The sequence below is a fragment of the Nicotiana tabacum genome, chromosome 10 (assembly GCF_000715075.1).
Source record: "Nicotiana tabacum cultivar K326 chromosome 10, ASM71507v2, whole genome shotgun sequence".
NCBI lineage: Eukaryota > Viridiplantae > Streptophyta > Magnoliopsida > Solanales > Solanaceae > Nicotiana > Nicotiana tabacum.
Genome location: NC_134089.1, coordinates 68,208,506 through 68,215,873, shown reverse-complemented (window position 1 = coordinate 68,215,873; position 7,368 = coordinate 68,208,506).

Sequence of the window (7,368 nt, the reverse complement as noted above, 5' to 3'; positions counted from 1 at the left end):
TTTTTCCCTTGTTCTTGTTTCTGATAGGACTCGGAGGAGGAGGAGGAAGAGGGCCCTTAGATGTCGTGGAGTATGATGACGATGCCAGAGTGCACGAACTAACCTTTGGGGAGGGGAATAAAACAAAACAAACAAAAAATAAACATAAAAACAAAGGTAGCAAGTTAGTGCGGGTTGTAAGAAAAAGAAGTTGCGATATTTAAACACATAGTGAGAGAATATAATTCATGTCCTAATTTGGGATCCTCGTTGTGCCCGGGGTAGGCCTAGCGACCAGTTGATTTGGAGAACTTATAATACTAAATGACTCATTTTATTGATAAAAATAAGACGAATCCCAAAACGACACTAAAAATAGCAGAAAATAAATGAAAAGATCCTAAATACTTGGTCCCAGAAGGACCTTCTTCAGGTTGAATGTTTTCGTTGATCAAATCCTCCAGCTCGCGCAGATTTTCTAGTAAAAACGCCTTCGCCAGGCGCTCTCTTTTGCCTTCCTCAGCGTTTTGACAGTCGGTGACTCTTTTCCTCACTTTCCCTTCCAACTCCAGCAGACTGTATTCCAGATATTCCAGCTTCTCACTAGCCCTGGTGACTCTCTCTTTCCATTCGTTGATTTGGTTACTTGATGGGAGGTTCCTCCACCAGGTCAGCAAGAGTGAGAGTATGTTGACCATACCAAAGTCGGGAACTTTGTCATTTATTTCTGCAAAACAAAAGGGTGAGGCCATACTCCTGACAGACTCGGCTATTAAATATCAACAATTAGCATGAGTAGCATTTAGTTATCCAAATAAATGCACAGACATGGTAGCGTCCATTTGGGTTTCAAGGAAACCCAGTGGACTTAGGATAAGGCTATCTTAAAGAGTCATTATGCGGACAACATAACTGACTCGACTAGGTTTGACAGTGATGCATGCATAATTGAACTGAGTAAGGTTTCTATGGGGTATTAGACCGGTACCCTTGAGTGGACAACTCAAGAGGGAAAGGCACGGAACCATTGACTTCACTGCTGATCAATTGGTTTTACCGCAAATACGCCTTTACCAAATTTAGGGGGTGATAATATTGAAGGGCGCAACCACTCATTATAAGCGTTGCTACGGTATTTTATTTGGCACGAGTGGAATATGATGTTGAATATGCAATTACAAGAATGAAACAAGTTGTCATGTATTTGCATGTTCATAAAGTAATGATTACAATAATTGCTCATAATTACAACGACATTGAAGGAAAGCGGTAAAAGAAAGCATTAAAGAAAAGAAACAAAGAGACAAGTCAGATTCATAGCAGAAAAGAGGTTAGGACATTAAATAAAGGTAATAAAGAAGCAGTGAAGTCACAAGTAACATGAGATGGTAAAAGCCTAAAGAAGTCCCCAGCAGAGTCGCCATGCTGTCGCGCCCCCTTTTTCTAAAAAGCGAAATACGGTTCATGACATTTGGGAGGACAACTCGTTCCCTCTTGGGAATTGAGTTTTTTGGGTTGAAGAGTTGCCACCTAATGATTAAAGTGCATTAGGACACTAAAGAAGAGCTCGAGTTGGAAAATCAGAGATCGTGTAAGGGCTAGAAATTATCTCGAGGGGAAGGTGTTAGGCACCCCCAAGATCCACTAGTGTGGTTCCCGACCATGTTACAATTGTGACTTTAACTAACAAGTAAGCAAATAAAGGTCTCAAATAGAAGGGGATTTACACATAATGTTGCAAGTAAATTGAAAGTTTGAAGAAAGATAAAGAAAACAGAAATCTTAAGCAAATAATCTGGACAGTTAAAAAAAAGGGATAACGAGTAAAGGGGAAGAGGTCCTAGGTTTACAAACAATATGGATCACATCAATGCAATACCCGGCAATCACTCCTCAGAAGAGGGGTCGCACGTGGTATTAACGCACCGGTCATCATGTCCACATTTACCCTTTCCTACCCCGTTAAGGTATTAAATGCGGAATAGTGTCGTTACTTATTGCATGCTATTACCCGTCCAGATCCTCTCAGTCCCGGAGGCATTTGGAACTACTAGTCCTAAAGGGAGGGAGGTTGGGGCTTTTCAGAGTTTTAAAAGGACAAAATTCTAATGCGACAAACAAAACACATAAGCAAGTAGGGGGAGACAAATAGTAGTTTAAGGGCTCAAACAAGCCTCCTCACTTAAAGGAGAAAATTATTTAGCATGACTTCAAATACTGGTTATAGTCTGAATTAAATTAAAGTGTTAGGACATGCTGCTTCATCACATATTTCTCAGATGAGGAGTCCAAATTAGCCTTGTCTGGTTGTAGTTTATTAAAACTGACACAGTTAAATAATTACCTACTGCTTACCTAGGCGGAAGTATACCAATTTTAAAGAAGGGTTACTGATTTTAGAACCAATTAAATTCTGCAGATATTAAACAAACATTACTACTAATTTTAGACTTATAGTAAAATAGACGAAGCTGAGTCAATTGATTACTCCTATAGGCAAGTTATCTAAGCGTTATTGGTTTTAAAAGATTACATAGATGCAAGAGTCCGATAGGCATGGTATCTAAGATGAGAATGCAGAAGTGCAAGAAAGCTTGTAAGCATGGTTTCTAAGATGAGAATGCAGAAGTGCAGAAAAACTTATAGGCATGGTTTCTAAGATGAGAATGCAGAAATCAGAAAATTTTATAGGCATGAGTTCTAAGATGAGAATGCAGAAATCAAAAAAATCCTATAGGCAAGTTTTCTACCCTTTGCATACATTCACCCCCATCCCTTTTCACTAGCCAACCCCAATAGTTATTGCAAATTATTACAGACTCGAATGAATCAGAAAAAAAAGTAAAATTACATCCGAAATTCCAGCTATAACCAAACAACCTAATTTAGACTCAAAGTCCAACAATATGAGATAAACCAATTTCCAGGATCAGATTTCAAAAATCTTTTCTCATGTTTGGGATGTGTCAAAGTTCCTAAGAGTCTCAAAGGGCCCCGACCCTTCCTTACACCCCAAACACATTGCAGAATTGAGATCATAGTGCAGTGTGGAAGGGCTAACCCTCAGATGTCCAAGTTCAGAGGGAACTCAAGGTCCCAAAGCAAGGCTCATAAGGGGGGGGGGGCAGAACTTAAGAGTCTAAGAGTAAGTGTAAGTGCATATGGGAATTAGGGGAAAGCCATGGTAGGCTGGTGGTCATGCTCAGCAATTGGGAATACTGGCACACCCCCGACCAACCTGTTAGCCAAATCTTAAGAGTTAGGATCCATTGTGGATCAGGTTATGACCTGAGTAGCAATTTGAATACTACCAGACCATAAGCCTTAACTCAAACACATAGAAGGGAATATGGGGTAGAGATTCACAATAGAAACAGGTGCAGGGAAAGAACATGCTTAGCATAAATCATTGAACATGAGCAGTAAAGTAAATAGGATTGCAGAAGACTGTAAATAAGCACATAGGGGTGAGGTAGAAACGTTAAATCAGAACATACCAGTTTCAGGAAAAAACAAGTAAAAACAATAGCCTTAGAGAAGGCCAAGTTGCAAGCCAAGCAATTCCAAAAGATCTCAAGCAAAAGCAGAGTGTTGAAAGAGTATTGAATTCAAAGCAATATTGTAAGTGTGCAAGTATTGAATTGGAGTTAAGGACTGGTAGTGCGTAGTCGTGTGAGCTGAAGGTGTAAGGTGTCTTAAAAGTGCAGAAGGGTTGTCCCTTTTATAGTGCAGAAAGAAAGTAAGAAAGGCAAGGAAATATCATTGAAATCAACCTCCCTTTGGTTAAGGAATTCTGATTTCAACGGGTAAAAATTAGTTAAGGAAAGAAGTTTAAATTAAAACCTTTTCAAAGTAGCACAAAAGGGGCAAGTACATAGAAGTTATTTAAGGAAAACAATCAATGGCATACGGTTTGTGCCAAATATGGCAAGGGAATCAATCAAAAAGCCAAGAAACAAAAATTACAAGTTCAATTCGAATGAACCAAGTCAAGAAAGGTAAAAGAGGTTCAATCGAAGAAAAATCAGTGACAATTCATCAGCCTTATTAAAGGGATTTCAGAATCAATCACTTAATTGGTGAAAACTTTTGAAAGAGGAATTTCTCATATATAAAGCACACAGATCAAGCAAAAGGAATCGTCAGGTTTCTTAGAAAAAGTGTCTAACATTGAAAGTCTTAGAGCCACAAGCAAAAGGGATTCGAGTTCAGTTACAGACTCATAGTGAGTCTGAAAGCCTAGGGTCCCAAAGTAGAACCCTAATACCACTTGCCAAAGAAACCCCCAAATCCTAGGGTTTCAAATTGAGTCAGGCAATGGGGATGAGAAGGCAAGACACTTGAGAGAGGCTCAGAAGTCTTTTCCAAGGACTTATGAGAGACAAACACACACGATAGAAAGAACATTGATTCAAAGTCATGAGAACATGCTCGAGAAACTTGGAGTTTAAACAAGTTCAGAAGAAAGAGATGATACGAGCTTTAAACAAAAGTAGATGAAATATACTTAGCAGGAACACAAACAGAACTCAGTAAAGTGAACAAAATCAAAGAACTCAACCATAAACACATATAGCAAAGAATAAGGATTAACAACACGGATTAACATGAGAGCATAAGAGTGACAGCAAAATAGAAGAGTCTCGCATAATAGAAAAGAAACAAGAGAGCAAACTCATGCGTAGTAGAAAAGAAAACATACGAGCCTAACATAGATAAACACACATAAAGAAAGAATGGAAAGAATCAGAAAGATATTTGAAGAAACATTTTCAGAAACCTTAAAATCGAAATTGAACGATTTTAAAAAGGAAATTTGGGGAAAAACTTTAAAATGTCAAATAAAGCCAAGACATATAACAGATCTAAGAAAATAGGAGGGTACAGAACCTCAGACGGCTTAGAGTTGCAGAGAAAACCCTAGCAATGAGAAAGGTCTTGAGGAAAGTCAGATCCTGAATCGAAAAGACTCATATTGCTTGAACATGCCGGAATAATGGCCGGAGAAGCCATAGATCTATAGATCTGAGAAGGATATGAAGAATGCCATTGAAGTCAGGCTTAAAACCTTGAATAGCTTAGGTTTGATGGCGAGAAAGGATGAGTACAGACCGTCCATGGCCGGAGATGCCATGGATTCCGGTGGAAACATGGTGAGATAAGGTGGGAAACGATTAGGGTTTCAGAGAGGATCGAGAGAGTTTGAGAGACGAAGAGGGTTCAAAGGCAGCGTCTCGGTGAAATGAATTAGGTTAAGGGTGGTTTGGGAATTAAAAAAGGAAAAGGGAGTTTATGGCCGTTGATCAAAATGATCAATGGCCTAGATCGAAGAGGAGCTGGGTGGGTTTTTTAAATTGGGTCAGGGGTTGGGTAATTTGGGGGATTGGGCTGGTTTAATTTGGGGCGGAATTGGATCAAATTGAGGGCCAAAATTGAAAGGCGAAAGGGCTGTAATTCAAATAAAAATGGGTTAAGTGTTAAATAGCCTATTTCCCCTTTTTATTTTATAAAAATAGTAATAATAGTTTTAAAAGTAAATTAAAATACTGAGCCAATAAATACTATATAAATATTAATTTTAAAATACTGGAAATAATTTATAATTATAAAATGCTACTAATTGTGAAATAGGCTATAATTGCAATTACATGCAATTTAGCTTAAAAATACCAAATAGATTTCTAAAAAATATACAAAAATCACCTTAATTATATTTTGATATAAATATGAGAATAAAATAAGTTATTTACCAAAATAATAATCTTGAGAATAATTATTGGATTTTGTACTGCTAAAAATAGACAATAAATTGATTTTAAAATCTTAATAATTAGAAAAAAATACCAAAACTCTTGAGCATGCTTATATATGTATGTACATGCTATTTTGAAAGCATTTTTTATATAAAAATACATAGATAAAAATTGGGTATCAACAGCTGGTACCTTTCTTTGTTTGGTTTTGATTCTTTTACCAGGAATCTATTTGGGTATACTGAGCCTGGAGGGGCTCCTAGTTGGTCGTCCTCGGCTCTGATCTTTGACTGGTACCAGTTGTGGTCGTCCGACCAGGTTACGACCGAATATTTGATCAGGTTCTGCTTCAGCTATTTCGAGGCCACCAAGCTTCGTTCATTTAGGCCTTGGGTGAAGGCTTGTACTGCCCAGTCGTCGAAGACTGGCGGCAGATCCATCAGTTCCATCTGGAAGCGGGACACAAATTCTCGCAACATCTCGTTCTCTCTCTACTTAATTTTGAAAATGTCAGACTTTCTCGTTGCTACCTTGATGGCTCCAGCATGTGCCTTTACAAAGGAGTCTGCCAACATGGCGAATGAATCTATAGAGTTGGGAGCCAAGTTGTGATACCACATCATGGCCCCTTTCGAAAGTGTTTCTCCAAATTTTTTCAACAATACGGACTCGATCTCGTCATTCTTTATATCATTATCTTTTATGGCGCAGGCATAGGCAGTAACGTGTTTGTTAGGGTTGGTGGTACCGTTGTACTTAGGGAGTTCCGACATTCTAAACTTTTTAGGAATGGGCTTTGGGGCCGCTTCTTCCGGGAGTGACCTTTGTATGACCTTCTTCGAATCCAAACCTTTTAGGACTGGGGGTGCTCCTGGGATTTGATCCACCCTAGAGTTGTAGGTCACGACCTTTTTATCGTTGGCTGCAATAATCTTCTTACCTGACTCGATCTTTTTGGTGAGGTCCTCGAGCATCTTTACTATGGCGGGGTCAGCCACTAACCCATTATTGCTTGATATTTCGGGTACTTGCTCGGCGGGGGGAGCTGTCTCTGGTGCCGTTGCGCTGGGAATTCTCGGATGGCTTTGCAACTGGGCAATGGCCAACTGCTGTGCCTGCAACATTTCAAAAAATAACATGAAAGACTAACTTCCTGTTCTTCCCGGGCTGGAGTTTTTTGAGCTTCCTGTCGGTCGATGTACCGTATGCTCTTGTTGGTGTGAGAAGTTTCGTCAACTTGCTATGCATCCCGTGAGTCCGCGTATGCTAGAATCGGTCCGGGTGCATTATCTGGATCCTGCAGTAGTGCTCCAGTGACTGGGACAGCCACGCCATTTTCCCCATGATTCTCGAGGTTGTCGTTCCCGACTCCATTTACCGAACTGGACATTTTTGACCTGAAATCAAAGGATCCTGGACAAGAAAAAGTGTGAAAGAAAATGTGCGTTTGTGTAACAAAACCAGTAAGAAAATAATCACTATTATTTTTAGCCTCACGGTGGGCGCCAAACTATTTACCATGAAAATGGTAGCAATAATTAAATTTGTAAATGAGGTTCTAAAAATACATGATCTATTCCCGAGCTAGTTGTTAGAGCAGTTGATGCTAATAATATGGAGTTTGAAGATTAAATAC